A 17464-nucleotide genomic window follows, 5' to 3' on the forward strand; every position below is an offset into this window, starting at 1 on the left:
TCCCAATATTCCATCAGTGACTCAACTTCAAAAGTAATTTATTAAATGTAAAATGCATTGGGATAATCTGAGTTTTTGAAAGACATCACATTCATATATGTCCTTTCTTGTAGAGCTTAGCAATAAACAATTGGTCTCTATTGAACCTCAGAGTGTATGAACACATGCATTACAGTGATTTCTTGGCAATACTGTCTCTCCTTCTTATGAGGATGAACTAATTCCACTCTGGTTTTGTGAGTCTTGAGGTGACCAAGGAGATCATTGTGGGAAAGGCAGACTTAGTCAATGTCAAAGCGTTTGAGTTCCCACACGAGGCTAGTGAAGCAGCATTCAGGTCCATCACAGCTGGGGCTTTCCATGAGGATCCTGACGTTCCAGGTTCCAAGCTTCATATTGTCGAGTAGGAGTTACCTGTGAATGATTTCTTTTAATATTGTATTGCCATTATCACCGTACAGGCTTCACAGGCTGAGGTCTTGATCCATTGACAAGGGGAACCAAGATGTCTTAAAGCTTACGAAATAATCTTCAAACCTACTGTGAATGATCCCTGGAAGGATGGTTAATATTTACTAAAAAATAACTGTAATTATAAAGGCAATATAATAGATAAAATAGCTAATAATTTCTATCTAATAGCCTTGCAAAAATTACATTGCAGCAGTTTTCCACTGTGAGTATCATGTGGCAGAAACAGTCGGGGGCAGAGTAGTTGTTAGCTTCTGCTACGCCAACCAATATTTGGTAAAGAACAAGATCAGACTGAGCTAAATAATGTTTATGGGTAATCAGCAGAATGTTAAGGAAAGTCAGTCAGCTGTGCTTAGCAAACAAGTCAAAGATTTGAGCACAAGAATCCAGATCAGCACACCAGTGGAGTACTGAGGGAGTGTTGGAGATATCTCCCTTTGGAAGGCAAAGTAAATCACTCAGGTGTGAAAGATAACATACTCTCCTTCAAAGAACAGCTGGGATGATATCTTTGGTATTCCTTCCAATAGTTAGTGAACATGTCTACAAATATCATCTCATTGTTTTTTTTGTAGGAGCTTCTCCTGTTTGAATTGGCTGTCTTATTTCCTACATTAGGAATGTTTGATACCTCTGGGTCTGTACTGGCTGAAGTTCAGAAGGATGAGGCAGATCTCATTGAAACTTACCAGATTCTGAAAGGCTTGGATAGAGTGGATGTGGAGAGGATGTAGGAGAGTCTAGGATCCGAGGGCACAGCCTTAGAACAAAGGGGAGATGAGAAGGAATTTCTTCAGCCAGAGGGTGGTGAATCTGTGGAATTTGTTGCCACAGAGGGCTGTGGAAGCCAAGTTATTGGGTGTACTTAAGGCGGAGATTGATAGGTTCTTGATTGATAAGGGGTTAAGGGTTACGGGAAAAAGGCAGGAGAATGGGGTTGAAAAAAAATCAGCCATTATTGAATGGTGGAGCAAACTCAATGGGCCGAATTGCCTAATTCTGCTCCAATATCTTATGGTCTTATTCCAAGAGTGATTACAGATTGAAAGTACTTTGTTGAAAGGATTAGGACATCCTGAAAGAGAAGTGAAAGGCACTTTATAAACTTTTTTTTAGTCTTTCAGGGCCTTGATTCCCAGGCCTTTCACTGGGAGTAACACATGGGATTTTTAAGTGGCCCAATCCCAGGATTTGCCCATTTCGTTCATTTGTCACAGGGTCTATCTGGTCATTGTCCTTCAGGATACATACCACATTACCCACTTTCCTTAGTGCAGCAGCAAGTACTTGTGACAGACACCAAGAGAGATCAGTCAAAATATCAACCAAAGGACTGCATGTCGTAATGTGACTTTAAATCTTTATGACTTTACTTTGGTAGTTTCAAATTGCTTATTAAATCCAACAATGAGAATGCAACCTTGCGGACATTTTGTGATGCTTGTTCATTTGCATTTTCATAATATATTCTGTGAAATTGATGTGGCTAATTATAAACCATGTTGGACACACTATATGTGTTGGCAGTGTGTACACTGTCTGTCAGGACAATACATGTCACTGATGCTTCATCAATCCCAGGTGTCTGTTCACCTATATTTAATAGATTTTTTTAAAGCATAGGCATTTGAGGAGAAACTATTTCCATTGCCGGAAAGGTCAGCAAGCAGAGGACATAGATTTACGATAATTAGTAAAACAGCCACAGGGATGATCGGGAAACAGATATTTTACAAGACAAGCCGTTGCAATCTGGAATGGATTCCCTGAAAGGATGGTTGAGGCAGATTCAGTAGTTGCTTTCAAAAGGCAATTAGATAGATACCAGGATTAATTGGAAATCTCCTTGAATAGATTCATTCTATGTTGTGAGATTATACATTTCCTCATTATCATTATCAAACAGAAGTATGTTAATAGTGGCAAGTGCGATCCCATTTTGGATACAATACGTTAACAACAAGAACTGTTCTCCATCTGTACCTCAGCTCTGGTGTCAGGGGTTCCCTTCACCATCCAACCACCCTCCCCCCACCCACCACCTCCCTCCACCCCTGACTCCAATGCAGGATTTTACCAATTCTCAGCAACGCCTCCCGATCTCTAAGAGAGATTTACAATTACCACAGTTCACGCTGTTTTATGCAGACCCAGACATGTGAACACTGGAAAGCAAGAGACGCACCTATGTAGCACCACTTTACATCATTTCTTGAATGCTCCAAAGCACCTTATAACCAATAAATTGTACTTGAACTTTCATCACTCTTGTAATGTAGAAAATACACCAACCCAAGTGGACACCAAACGCCCCATCACTCCACCTGCACCCACACAAATAGCATCAAGATAATGCTCAGGTAATTTGTTTTCATTTTAATTATGTCAGATGAGGAATAAATGTCTAGGATAACTCACTGGCTATTCCTTAAAATGTTACATAGAATCTTCTGTGTTCAATGGAGGAAACACATTGAGCCTTGGTCTGATTTTCCAAGCCAAAAGACAGTTCCTCCAACAATGCAGCTTTCCCTTAGTATTGTATAGGACACTAACTCAGAGCAAGTGTTCTACAACTGAGCCACAGCCGACACTGTACTACACATATCTTTGACGTACATTATTACAGGTGTGTAATCAAATAAATATTAATACCAATGCAGGTGTCATCAGGATGGTTGACCAAATGCTTTGTCAAAGAGGTTGGGTATGGACTACAGATTAAGAGAGGAGAGAGATATGAAGGATCTCAGTGAGCACTTCCAGAGTGTAAAGCCCAGACAACTAAAAGCAGCCACATAAATGCCACAACAGCAAGTCAGAGGCTGGGTATCCTATAGCAAGTGACTCATTTCCTGACACCCAAAAGCCTTTCCACTGTCAACAAGGCACAAGCCTGGAGCATGATGTAATATGCTCCACTTGTGTGGATAAGTGAAGCTTCAACAGCTCTCAGAATATATGAAATCATATGGACAAAGCAGGCCATTTGATTGGCATCCCCTCCACTGCCCTAAAACACTCATGTTCTCACCAGTGGTAAACAGTAGGTGCAGTGCATTGCAAACTACAAACTGCATTGCAATAACTCACCCGGGCTGCTTTGACAACACCTCTCAAACCTACCAACTCTATCACTAAGAAGGACAAGGGCAGTAGACACAGGGTCCACTATCACCTGCAGTTCCTCTCCAAGATGCACACCATTCTGACTTGGAAATATATCACCGGCCCAATATATCACTGAGCCAAAATCCTGAAACTCCCTCCCCAGCAGCACTGTGGGAGTCCCTTCACCAGAAGGGCTACAGCAGTCCAAGAAGGCCACTCACCACCACCTACTTAAGGGCAGTTAAGGATGGACAGTAAATGCTGGCCTTGCCAATGATGACCAGATCCCAAAAAATGAATAATTAAATAAAACAATTTCTAAACTTATGGATTATACCAAATGGGTAGTGGTGAAGTTTTCTTTTAGGTTGTTATTAATCATAATTAATTATTCATCCCTAATTACACCGGAACCGAGGAAGTCGATAAGAACCAAACACATGGGTGGATCTGGAGTCGTAATTCAGCCTGCCTAAGTAAGGACAATACTGAGGTAGAACATTAATAAGTATGCAGAATGGGCAAATGATTAGCAAATGAAATCCAACACAGATCAGTGGGAGCGGGTACCTTTCAGTGGGAAAAAAGGGTAGGTCATTTATTACTAGGAAGGTGTGAGTCTCGATGGGGTAGAGGAACAAAGGGATCCTGGAGCACAAATGCACCAATCACTGAAATTACATCCTAGGTCAGCAAGGTAAAGAAAACAACCCACATGCTAATTGTTTCTTACCAGAGGGAGAGGATTGAAAAGCAGGGAAAGAACATGAAATAGGTGGCACAGTGGTGTAGCTGGTAGGGCATCAGTCTCACATCTCCTGTGTCCCAGGTTCAATCCTGATCCCCAGCACTGTTTGTGTGGAGTTTGCATGTTCTCTCTGTAACCATGTGGGCTTCCTCCAAGACTTCCAGTTTCTCCTCACCTCTTCCCACATTTATTAGTGCGGAACAACATCGTGGGCCGAAGGGCCTGTTCCTGTGCTGTACTGTTCTATGTTCTATGTTCCATCCCAAAGCTGCGTGAGTTTGTAGATTAATTACCCATTGTAAATTGCTCTTAGTGTGTGAGTGAGTGGTCGAATTTTAGGGGAGTTGATGGGAATCTGGGAATAATAATTCATTCCCACATTAGAGTAGAATTAGTGTAAATGGGTGTTTTATGGTTGGCACAGACTCCATGGTCTGAACCCTGTGCTGTATGACTCTATGATTCCATGGTCTGTTGAAATCTGCTTGCCATATTATAAAAAAGATACAGAGGCAGGAGAGAAGAATGAAAGAAGACCTCACCAGGAATGCAAAGGTACGTCTATCAGGATAGAATGAACAAACTGGGTCACTTCACACTGGAGCAGAGAAGGCTGAAGGATGACCTGCTAGGAATCTATAAAATTGTGGAAGCTTTTGAAAGAGTGGACACAGAGAGAATGTTTCCACTTGTGGGGCATCAATTTAAGATAGCGACAAAGCATCCAAAATGGAGTTCAGAAGTAAATTCTGTACTCAGTGAGTGGTGAAAATGTATAACTTGCTCCCACATGGAGTGCCTGAGGTGATTAGTGCAGATACATTTAAAGAGAGGCTGGACAAGTAGATCAATGAGAAGGGAATAGAGGGTTAACCTGACAGATGAGGAAAGATGGAAGGATGTCTGAGTCGAACAGAAATCCTATCATGGACTAGTTGGGCTGAATGGCCTGTTTCTACGCAGGCACGGTAGTGTAGCGGTAAGCGTAATGCTATTACAACGCCAGTGACCCGAGTTCAATTCCGGCCACTATCTGTAAGGAGTTTGTACGTTCTCCCCGCGTCTGCGTGGGTTTCCTCCAGGTGCTCCGGTTTCCTCCACGTTCCAAAGACATAGGGGTTAGGAAGTTGTGGGCATGCTATGTTGGCGCCGGAAGCATGGCGACACTTGCGGGCTGCCCCCAGAATGCTCTACGTAAAAGATGCATTTCACTGCGTGTTTCGATGTACATGTGACTAATAAAGATATCTTACCTTGCATTTCCTAGGTAGTTCTGCATGAACCCAAAGTTGAAAGGCCTGTGCTTGACCTAACCCTTTACAAACCATCCATCTATTAATGTTGGAAAACAATTATTCACTGGATCTTTGAATCATTAAAGATGATCCACAGTAAATATTTCATTCAGTGAAAAGAAATTCACTGATAGCATACATAAAGAAGAAAGATAATTAGCTAATAAAGGGCATTGGGGATAATTTCTAAAAGGTGTTATAGATTGAATTGTGATGACTTGTGTATATTTTTACGATATTATTGCTAGGATTCTGAATAATTTAGCATTAAATTATTGAATAAAACTATATTCATTATTCATGCACATATCTTAAAACAAAAATGATCAAAATTTTTAATAGTTCAAGCAGCAGTCCTTTTGTTTCTTATATTCTTATACACAGAGAGTTGTAAATATTTGGAACTCTCTTTCTCATAGAGCTGGTATGCTCCGTCATTGACCATATATTTGGGCAATTGGGGTCTCTAAGGATATGGCTATCAGCTGAGAAATTAGAAATTGGTTTATTATTGTCACATGTACCAAGGTACAGTGAAAAACTTTGTTTTACATGCCATTCAAACAGATCATTTCATCACATCAGGACACTGAGGTAGTACAAGGGTAAATCAATAACAGAATGCAGAATATAGTGTTACAGTTACAGAGAAAGTGCAGTGCAGGCTGATAATAAGGTGCAAGGGCCATGATAAAGTAGATTGTGAGGTCAAGAGTCCATCTTATTGTACAAGGGGTCTGTTAGTTTTATAACACCGGGATAGAAGCTGTCATTGAGCCTGGTGGTATGAGTTTTCAGGCTTTTGTTTCTTCTGCCCGATGGGAGGGGGGAGAAGAGGGAATGTCCAGAGTGGGAGGGATCTTTGATTATGTTGGCTGCTTTACCGAGGCAGCGAGAAGGGTAGACAGAGTCCATGGAGAGGAGACTGGTTTTCGACATGACAAGTGGACAAGGCAAAATATCGGACATGATCATACAGACTGGTGAAGCAAACTCACAAGCTCATGTGGGCTTCACTTCCTTCTATTTCTTTTGTTCAATCTTTTAAACAAATCTACTCTAAAAACAACCAGGGAAATCCATTCATTGAAAACAGTAAGGACGCCTGGATTTACAAGGATCTGCCAATCTTTCTAAAAAGTAATTATCCACTAATAAACTTAGGGTCCATTTAAGAGGATTTGTTTCTGGTTTGAGCACAGGCTATGCATGATTACAGCTCTTTAAGATCTTAAGAGACTGGCACAGAACTCCACCCTAACAGAAGCATAATACAGTACATAATTCAAAATGTAATGCCCATGTCCTGATTAAATAGCATATTCTTCTCACTATGAGCTGCACCATGGGAGATATATTTAATAAATATATCATAATTATATTGTAATACATTCAATGTCCAACAGGCTGTTGTGTACCATTTCATAGGCTTGCAGGAACAGTGAAACTTGTTGTTGGTTTTAGTCCAACTAGTAGTCAGCAGCTCCCTGCTAGTCTGCAAACTTTATCTTGGTATCTGCCCCACTTTTCCTACCTGGATCAAACCAGTTTTTTTTAATTTCAATAATAATTTGATGATAACCAGTTAATTGAGTGTTTCTAAATTCTCCTGCTCATTACAGATCAGAAGTATCACAACTTAAATCTTAAAAATACATCTCTGAAATTGTTGAAGCTTTTTATTCATATTTTGCATTTCAAATGATGAAGGATGTCTAATGCCACTATCATACACCCAGAACTGTTACAAGAAAGACCTTGGTTGATAACACAATTCTCCTAGCTGTTCATCCATCAATCTAAAACAATGGCTCTGTTTCTTTCTCCCAGATGCTGCCTGACTGACAAGTATTTCCAGCATTTTCTATTTTTATTTCAGATTTACAGGATTTGCAGTTTTTGCTTTTTAATTCCCTTACCTATGTTTCTCTACTTCAGTCTTTCTCTGCTCTCTCTGTTTCTCTTTCTCTCTGTCTCTCTCTCTCTGTCACACTCTCTCTGTCTCTGTCTCTGTCTCTCTCTGTCTCTGTCTCTCTCTGTCTCTGTCTCTCTCTGTCTCTCTTTCTCTCTGTCATACTCTGTCTCTCTCTCTTTCTCTCTCTCTCTCTGTCGCTCTCTCCGTCTCTCTGTCTCTCTGTCTCTGTCTCTGTCTCTCTCTGTTTTTTCTCTCGCTCTCTCTCTCTCTCTCTCTCTCTCTCACTCTCACTTCCTACCCTCCTTCCCTGATCCCTCTGTGCTTTGGAGGTAGGATTCTTAGCATCATCTGTCTGTCCACAGTTTCCCCTTTCAGCATTTTAATGCTTTGAAATCTCTCCCTCCCTTTTCCCTTTCAGTCTTCTCCTCAGTGGACAGATCATTAAAACCCATGCTTGGTATCACAAAATCACTGCTTGGCTAACTTCACCCATTGCCCGGTTGGTAGCACTCTTACAATGGAATCTGAAGGTTGTGAGTTCAAGTCCTCAGTCCTGTAACTTGAGCTTGTGAGGTCCCACTCTGTGCCTCCATCTATTAGATGAGATGTTAATCCAAGGCCCTCTGAGGTCAAAGAATCTATGATGCTATTTTGAAGAAAAACATGGAATTTATCTCCAAAGAAATGTTGGTAAATTGATTTATTTTTGGTCACATGTACCAAGGTGCAGTGAAAACCTTTGCTTTGCATGCCATCCAGACACGTCACTTCATTACAACAGTGCATTGAGGTGTACAAGGAAAAACAATAACAGAATGTTGTGGCTCATTTTTATCCTGCACTCAACATGACTAAAACAGATTGGAGTATTTTGTGCTTGGTCACAAGTGCTAATGCTCAATATGGTGGAAGCTATTCTCATATTTTACGCCTGGAATCTGGCCCCAGATTCCAACACCCAGCCACATCCAGTGCATGGAACCAAGTCCAAATTGCTGTGTGCCTAATCTTGTTGGTCACAAATTGTCTGCTTCTTTTCCAACATTCTAATCGTGTGCAAAATAAAATTGACCTGTGTTAAGATTGTGAAAGGTGCTCTATTAATACAAATTCTCTTTTTTCTTTCATCGTTTTCCATTTGTGGTATTGTCCCTGGTTAATGGTCTCAGGATATTCGTTAAAGCAAATCCAGCATCTCCTATATACCCCTTCAGCCACCTCAGAACAGAGTGGGAGCAAGTCATCTTCGATCCCAAGGGACTGCCCAAGAATTGAGACCTGCTATTCTAAGTTGACTCTAAAATTAAAGCTGCCTGAGTCTAGGTGAGGCTCTTAGTGACTGAGAGCATGAGGGAGGGAACATTTTATGTTCATAATTGGGAGTGGGGCTTTGATCTAAAGAACATATTTGCAGTCTCCCCGGGGATAGTACTTCTGAAATGGATTCATTCACCATTCTGGACATTGGTGTTGGCTTCTCTAAATGGCTCCCAAACAGATTGCCATGCCAGGCTTGTTAAAAGAGCATTCAAGACTCAATCACATTGATGGGTCTGGAGTCACATATGGACCAGATCAGTAAGGACAACGGATTACCTTCCCTGAGGGGCAAGACGTTGCCAGATGTGTTCTTACAACAATCCAGCAACTTCGTAGTCACCCAAAATCAAAACACCGCAGCTGCTGGAAATCTGAAAATGCTGGAAATACTCAGCTGATCAGGCAGCATCTGTGGAGAGAGAAGCAGTAATGTTTCAGGTCAATGAACATTTGCCACTTCAGTAAGATCAATTCTGGTGAAAGGCCATCGGTAGGAGCATCGATATTTCTCTCTCTCCGCGAATGCAATTTCAAATCCCCTCTTACTAACATTAATCTTTTAATTCCAGAATTTTTTGTAATTATTTGAATTTAAATCTTGAGCTGCCATAGGGGATTCAAACTAATGTCTCCAGATCAAAAGTCCAGAACTCTGGATACCAGTCTAGTATCTTAAACATTATGCCAAAATATTCATCTAACATGGAGTTCAGAGAACTGAATAATTCAGTGCATTGTTACAAGGTACTGTTGATTCCACTGATCTGTCCTTGTAAGGTCGTTGAGCTATTTCTTCGCAAAATTGATTAGTTTTGCTTGGGGCCTGGTTGAGAGCTTCAAGTTCCTCGGTGTAAATATCACCAACAATCTGTCCTGGTCCACCCACGTGGATGCTTTGGCCAAAGAAGCACACCAATGTCTCTAGTTCCTCAGAAGACTCAGGAAATCTGGCAAGTCCCTGATGACTCTTACCAATTTTTATATATGCACATGGAAAGCATCCTGTTACAGCTTGGCATGGCAACTGCTCTGCCCAGGATTGCAATAAATTTCAGAGTTGTGAATGCAGCCCAGACCATCACGCAAACCAATGTCCCCTCCATTGGCTCTGTCTACACTTCCCATTGCCTTGGGAAAGCAGCCAACATAATCAAGGACCCCTCCCACCCCAGTCATTCTCTCTCCTCCCCTCTCCAGTCAGGCAGAGGATACAAAAGCCTGAGAGCATGAACTACTAGACTCAAGGATGGCTTCTATCCCGCTTTTGAATGGACCTCTCATATGTTAAAAGATGAACCCTTGAATTCTTGATCTCCCAATCTGCCTCAGCTTGGCCCTTGAGCCTTACTTGTATACCTGCACTGCACTCTCTCTAACTGCAACACTATATTCTGCATTCTGTTTTCTTTTCACTACCTCGATGTAATTATGTATGGAATGATCAGTCTGGATGGCACGCAAACAAAAGCTTTTCACTGTATCTTGGTACATGTGACAATAATAAACCAATGAAATAAAAACCTTGGTCGTATTCATCCTCACACCTACAGCTACTTTTGATCTCTTTTGTGGTGTGACTTTTCTAGCCCAAATAACGCTCCCCTATCTGTGCCATCTGGCAGAGAAATACTCGCATTGTCTGCTCACTGAATCAAGATGAGGTAGGACCTATCTGCACTCATCCAGAGCCCTTCACATTCAGTGGGGTTATTTCATTGTTTCATTTAATCTAACAAAGTATTGCTAACATACATTTCTTTAAAACACTGTGGGTCATTTAATACTGGAGCACACAAGTTACCATCAATATCTGATCATTAAGAAAATCACTGGAATGTACATTATTCAAGCTTACAATGTGATATTTCAGAGTAATAGGGTCACAGAAAGACACAGCACTGAAACAGGTTCTTTGGCCCGCCAAGTTCCCTCTGACCATTGAGCACCCATTGTTACACTAATCTACCCTTGCCTATTTTATTTTCTACACATTCCCATCTCCTGTCCCCAGTTTCTACACTCATCTACACACTAGGAGCAACTTACAGTGGGAAATTACCCTACTGACCTGCATATTCTTGTACATGGGGGAAATTGGAGCACCCAAAGAAAGCCCACGCAGTCACAGGGAAAACGTAAAAACTCCACATAGACAGCACTGGAGCTCAGAATTGAACTTATCTCACTGTGCTGCCCCCAACCTCTAGAGAATTATTTTGCCAGAGCACAGGAGAGAGCAAGGAAATGGAATTAGAATAAAAAGCTGCAGATCAAGGTGTAGAGGAAGTAATGGAGGACAGGGCAGGTTATTTCCTTCTGTGCTGCGATTTTGAGAATTCTGCAATATTTACACTAATTCTTTACCTCACTCAGTCTTTGCTTCATTATAATATTAAAAAGAATATTTTATTTTAATATTTTATTGAGTTATTATTCCCTGACCTGTTCAATCATTCACTAAATGCAGACACCATTGAATACACCAGCACTTATTGTCTATCCCCAATGGCTCTTGAATGGAGCTTCTTGCCAGACCATTATAAAGGGTGTGTAAGTATCACCCAGAGTCATGTATAAACCAGACTAGATAAAGATGACAGATTTTCTTCCTTAAAGATGTTAGTGAATTAGTTGGGTTTCCATGACTGCCACCATGACTAATACAAGCTTTTTAAATTTATTTAATTAACAGAACTTTAATTCACCACGGTGGGATTTGAACATGGCTCAGGAGTTTGCATGTTGGGTGTAAGTAAACAGATAAAGATGTTCTGTGCCTTCTCTATCAAGTTTCTGCAATGTGCAGGCATCACAGTTAACGCTCTATAATTGCAAGGGCTGAAGTAGAGCAACAGAGTACCAGATGGCATAGAATTGGTGTCCTTTACAAGGGAACAGGGAGTGATGGTGTATTATGTATAAGAACAGATGCTGTGGGAAGTGGCAAAGGCTGCATTTCAATAACATGGCCCTGGTTTATTTCTTGAGTTGTTGAATCTGTGCTTAAATAATCTGTGGAAAATAAACAGCAAGACACAATAGTACAGAATTGTCTGCTATTGACACCCTATATTCATCTTGTATTGCCTCAATTCCCTGTGCAATAAGTTAAGGACATTTTGTTGTCCTTGAATCAGTATGAAGGACAGCTCAATATTTCTCAATGTCCCAATTTATTTTTGAGAGGGAGAAGCAATGATCAGTGCAGCATGCGTCACAGGTGATCACAATGCTACCATCTTCAACGCAATGTGAGTTGAAGTCTTGATCAATACAAGTCAGTGAAGGCAGGGATCTGGCCCAATATGACCAGCAGGTTCTGCTGCCTGAATTTGAACTCATTCTAAGCCATGAGATTGAAAAGCAAAAGGCTTGCAGGTTCTGGAAATCTCAAATAAAAATAGAAAATGCTGGGGACACTCTGCAGCTAAGGCAACATCCTAGGAGAAAGAAACTGAATTAATGTTTCAGGCTGACCATCTTTCATTAGAAAAAGGTGCTGCCTATCCTGATGAGTATCCTCAATTCCTGTGTCCATATTAACTCCAGTGTTTGCTGACCAACTTTGGAGCCTATTCTCCTTCTTGCCTTCCCCTCCTCCTCTACTGAGTGAACATGTGTTACATCAACACTCCCTCAGTGTCAATCTCTTGATCAGCCACAACTTTCATCACTCCAGCACTGGTATCTGTGCTCCCAAGCTCTGGAATTTATTTTCTCTTGGCAATATACCCTCCAATCCACCAAATATCACAAGCTATATACCCTTAAGTCCTCAAAACATTATTTGCAATTTACTCTCTAATCCTCTAAATATCACGAGCAATATACCATCCAGTCCTTTGAAGATCACTGGTAATAGAGCATCAAAGCCTAAGACTTCACTAGGGGAGAGGTTTAATAGGAAACTGAGGGGCAACTTTTTTACTCTGAGGGTGGTCAGTATATGGAATGAGCTGCCAGAGGATGTGGTTGAGGCAGGTAAATTAACAACATTTAAAAGGTACTTAGATAGGGACATGGATACAAAAGGTTTAGAGGGATATGGGCCAAAGGCAGGAAAATGGAACTAGCTCGGATGGGAATCTTGGTTAGCATGTACCAGTTGGGCTGAAGGGCCAATTTCTGTGCTCTAGGGACCTATGTCTCTATGACTCTATGAATGTACACTGCAATCCTATAAGTATGACTGAAAAGATACCCTCCAGTTCTCCAAAAATCACCGGCCATCTTCCATCCAGTCCACTTAACAGCATTAACGATCAACCCCTCTGTCCTGGAAATATCATACACAATTTTTCCCTGTAGTCATCTAAAAATAATCAGCAAGAGACGCTACAGTCTTACAATTAACACGAGCAATAAGCAGCCCAGTCATCCAAATTTCACAAGTAGTTTACCCTGCAGTCCTCCAAACATCACCAGCAATAACCCACTCAATCTTTCTATCACCATTAACAATCTGCTTGTGCATATGACAATGAACTCGACCTCAACTTCAGCTTTGAGCAATCTACTCTCTAGTCCTCCAACAAGTTGTTAGCTCTCTACTCCCTATATCACAAGTATTGCAGCCTTCCATCCTCCAAACAGGATACCCAATATACTTCCTGTTTCCCAAGCCTCACTAGCAATGCACTTCCCATCCAACAAGCATCTTTAGCAATCTACCTTCCAGTCCTCTAAACAACACAAACATTCCTCTAAAACCCATGAGCAATCTACCTCCTGACCTTTAAGACCTTACCTCCGATCCTGTCAACAACGATAGCAATGTACCCCACAGTCCTCCAAACATGACTACCAATCTAACTTGCAGTTCTACTAGCATTGTTATCAATATCTTCCTATCCTTCAAATATTACCAGCAATACACCCTCCAAATATCATGAGCAATAAACCCTTCCATGTTTCAAACATCACTAATGATGTTCCAACCAGTTCTCTTAACATCGTTAGCAATTTACCCTCCTGTCCTTCAAACGTCACCGCCAATATGTCTTCCAGACCTCCAAACATGACAGGCAATGTAACCCCCACTCCTCCAAACTCATTAGCTCAGTTCTTAAAGTGTCATGACCAATATACCATCCAGTCCGTTTTCTGTCATTGGCAATATAACTTTGTCACATCCAAACCTCACTAGCAGTAAACTATCCAAGTTACCAGTTATAATTAGCAATATTTTTGCATCCTTATAACATCACTGGCAATGTAACCTCCAAACAGTATTAGCAATTACTTCTCAGCCTCCCAATATCGCCAGCTATCCATACTCCAGTCCTATGAACATCACCAGCAATATCTCTTCAACTACTAAGCTGCCAGTTTTTCTCTGTAAAAATGTACTGATATATTAGAAGTTGGAGAGAGAATCACTTTACTGTCCAGAGTTTTGACTGGTACAGAGACACAGAGACTGCCACAGGAAATCAACTGTGAAACACAGACACACACAGAACAGCTAACCTCTGACTGCAGTAGGGATTTGTTACATGGATTACTCTGTATGTTAAGATCATTGCTCTTGCTACAGCTCTAGTTTGACTACGCATACAATAACAACATTTAAAACAGGTACAATAACATTTAAATGACTCTTGGATGGGTACATGGATATGAATCAAATGCAGGCAAGTGGGACTAGCTTAGATCGACATCTTGGTCGCCATGGACGAGTTGGGAAGAAGGGCCTGTTTCTGTTCTGTATTACTCTATAACTCAATGACTCTCTGATGGCTGAAGTGGGTTCACTGGGCGAAGGAGGAGCAGAGAACCATGGTCCTGGCATATGGACAAGGCCTTGACTTGGAATGCTCTGAATAATTGTTGGGTGGGTGTGGGGTAAAAGGACATGCTGAACAATGACAAGACAATCTGGAACACTACATTAAGCTGGAATCCAGTCGTCTCATCACTGGTCCTCATCTTTGTCTCTTATAGTTGACAGTTTAGGTGGATAACTCACTATAATATCCACCATTCAAGCCCAATTCACACTCAATCTGGAGGTGTGGTCTATGGAATGACCACAATGCCGGCTAACTGAAACCAGAATGTGTTTAAACACAAATTGAAATGTTAGAGTCATAGACATAGAAGGATACAGTATGGAAACAGTAGCAACACACACAAAATGCTGGAGGAACTCAGCAGGTCAGGCAGCATCTATGGAGGGAAATAAACAATCGATGTTTTGGGTTGAAACCTTTCATCAGGATGAAGGGCCAGTATGGAAACAGGCTCTTCAGCCCACTGAGTCTACATTGACCACCAAGCAGCCATTTACACAAATCCTACATTGATCTCATTTTTTTTATTCTCCCTACGGACCTCCCCAGATCCCACCACTCACCTACACACTACGAGTAATTTACAGTGGCCAGTTAACCTACCAACCCGCACATCTTTGGGATCTGAGAGGAAACCAGAGCACCTGAAGGAAACCAACTTGATCACAGGGAGTACATGCAAACTCCACTCAGACAGCACCCGAGGTCAGGATTGAACCTGGGTCTCTGACACCATGAGACAGCAGCTCTACTAGCTGCACCACTGTGCCACTCTCTAACAACCTCCAACTATCTTCCAACAGTGGTTCACCTGCTGCACTATTGCTCATACATTGGTGACAAGTCATTTCATCAAAACAGGGAACTCTTTTGAAAGTAGACTGCAGACTTAAAATATCCCACAGAGACACAAGAGACTGCAGATGCTGGAACCTGGAGCAACAAACAATCATCTGGAGGAACTCAGTGGGATGACCAGGATCCGTGGGGGAAAAGGAATCCTGATGCAGGGCTTTGACCTGAAACATCAACAATTCCCTTCTCCCCCACAGATGCTGCTTGAACCATTGAGTTCCTCCAGCAAATTGTTTGTTGTTAAAAGATCCCATAATACTACTCTGAAGAAGAGATGAGTTAACTATGGGATTAGCCCTCAACCTAATCACATAATTTATTAGGGATGGGTAATAAATATTGGCTTTGCCATCAATGCCTGTGTCTCCATAAATGGAACCAAAAGTAAGACCATCAGGTCATTTTCCCTTTTGGGAGATTACTCTGTACAAATTGAATGTGATACTTTGTTAGCTGTGAAGTACCACGGGTCAGTCTATGCAGAAAGCTATAAAATTCAGAGCTTCCTTTCTGTCAGGCCATTACAATTTATTATCCTTGCACTGATATCTCTTAAAGACATGGGGTCTCGTGTCTGTAAATCTTGGATCGATTAGAGGTGGGTAAAGAAATCTAGCATAGAAATTAGGAAAATCTTTGAAGAGGCCAGCATGAAATGGCTACCTTCCTGCTGTTTAATACTTTTGACATTTTGAGTTGTGACATTTGAAGTGTGCTAGATGTAAGATTATTTAATCTTTCATTCGAAAATCTCCTCCAGTGTTGTCATGGTGAACTGAAGGATAAGCTATTCTCTAACAATAGACTTAATATGCATGTACAGTGATCATTTTTAATGTATGCTTTTGGCTCAGTGGTTTCCTGTTCATCATGGATCAGCAAAGCCCCACTCCAGATACACAAACACTCCACCAATGAGTGGAGTATCAGGTGGACCACTGGACTTTGGACGAAATGTTGAACTTTGGTTTCTTCTTCCCTCCCAAGATTTAAAAAAAACAAATGCTGGTGGAACTCAGCAGGTCAGGCAGCATCTGTGGAGGGAAATCAACAGTCAAGGTTTCAGGTCAAGACCCTTCATCTAGACTGAAAGATAGAGGGGAGATGGCCAGTTTAAAAAGACGGAGGGAAGGGTTAGAGCAAGAGCTGGCAGGTGATAGGTGGATCCAAGTGAGGCAGGGTGATAGGCAAATAGAGGAACGGAGAGTGGAAATAGTGACAGAGTCTGAGAAGCAACAAAGGGCTGCAGACAATGGAATCTGTTGGAAGAGGATGGTGATGTATGGAACCAGTTAATGGAGGTGGGGAGGGCAGATGGGAACAGTGGGGTGATGGAACCAGTGGAAGAAGTATGTGGGTGATGGGGGCTGGGGTGGGTGTAGGAAGAACTGGGTAGATCAGGAGGTGAGAGAAAAGGGACAGAAGGGGAGAAGTTTACCTGAAATTGGAGAATTCAGAGTTCATGCTGTTAGGTTGTAGACTACCCAGGTGGAATTTGAGGTGCTGTTCCTCTAGTTTGCATTTAGCCTCACCCTGGCAGTGGAGGAGGCCGAGGACAGACAGGTCGATGTGGGAATGTGGAGGGGAACTAAAGTGGCTTGTAACCTGGAGTTCCAGACGGTCACGGCGGACAAAGCGCAGGTGTTCGGCCAAGCAATCTCCTAGTTTGCACCTGGTCTCGCTGACGTAGAGGATTAAAGATGCTGTGGTACTGCTCAGGAAGAACACTCAGTACAGTCTGTGCAGCACAAAATACAGATTGCGTGGTTACCTATTTGATTGTTGATTACAAAACTTGCTCAGATGCACTCATTCCTGTTAGAAAGTACTTACTGACTGTAAAGCACTTTGAAACCCCTGATTCTGAAAAATATTACACCAACGCAAAATCTTCCTTCTTCCTTTTTGTTGTGGACAGCTGGATATAGACATTTCTTTCATCATTGATTTTTTT

The sequence above is a fragment of the Pristis pectinata genome, chromosome 25 (assembly GCF_009764475.1).
Source record: "Pristis pectinata isolate sPriPec2 chromosome 25, sPriPec2.1.pri, whole genome shotgun sequence".
Lineage (NCBI taxonomy): Eukaryota > Metazoa > Chordata > Chondrichthyes > Rhinopristiformes > Pristidae > Pristis > Pristis pectinata.